Source organism: Morus notabilis, unplaced genomic scaffold (assembly GCF_000414095.1).
Source record: "Morus notabilis unplaced genomic scaffold, ASM41409v2 Scaffold283, whole genome shotgun sequence".
In the NCBI taxonomy this organism is placed as follows: Eukaryota; Viridiplantae; Streptophyta; class Magnoliopsida; order Rosales; family Moraceae; genus Morus; species Morus notabilis.
In genome coordinates this window covers 433,949-434,466 of record NW_010360513.1, presented here as the reverse complement: position 1 = coordinate 434,466, position 518 = coordinate 433,949, and positions in this window count along the sequence as shown.

Genomic DNA, 518 nt, shown 5'->3' with positions numbered 1-518 from the left:
ACGTACTCCCTAATTTCCTTTGTCATATGATTTATTGTTCATGAAATTTAACATGATTCAAATTCCCAAAGTGGGAAGGCATTAGAAGGCTTCAGTATTAGGGGCTGCAGAGCTGGGGCCTTAGGGGCATGGGGCATTAGAGGTTGCGGGGGGCTCGGGCATTAGGGCCTGCGGGGCCCTTAGAGGCTGGGGGGTTTGGGCCTTACAATTAGGGGGGTCCTTAGGGGTTGGGGAGCCAGGGGGCTTCGGTGTTAGGGGCTGTGGAGCAGGGGCCTTAGGGGCAGGGGCATTAGGGGCCTTAGGGGGGCTCGGGCATTACGGCCTGCGGGGGCCTTAGGTGCTGCGGCAGGGCTTAGGGGTTGCGGGGCTGGGCTTGTTGTTGGGAATAGTGTCCTAGAAGCATGAGATGTAATAGGATATTTATTATTTAATTAATAAAAGAGTTTATTCATCATTTTATGTGCATATATTTATGAATATTTTATGAATATCAAATGAAAATTCCGTGATTGTTTATG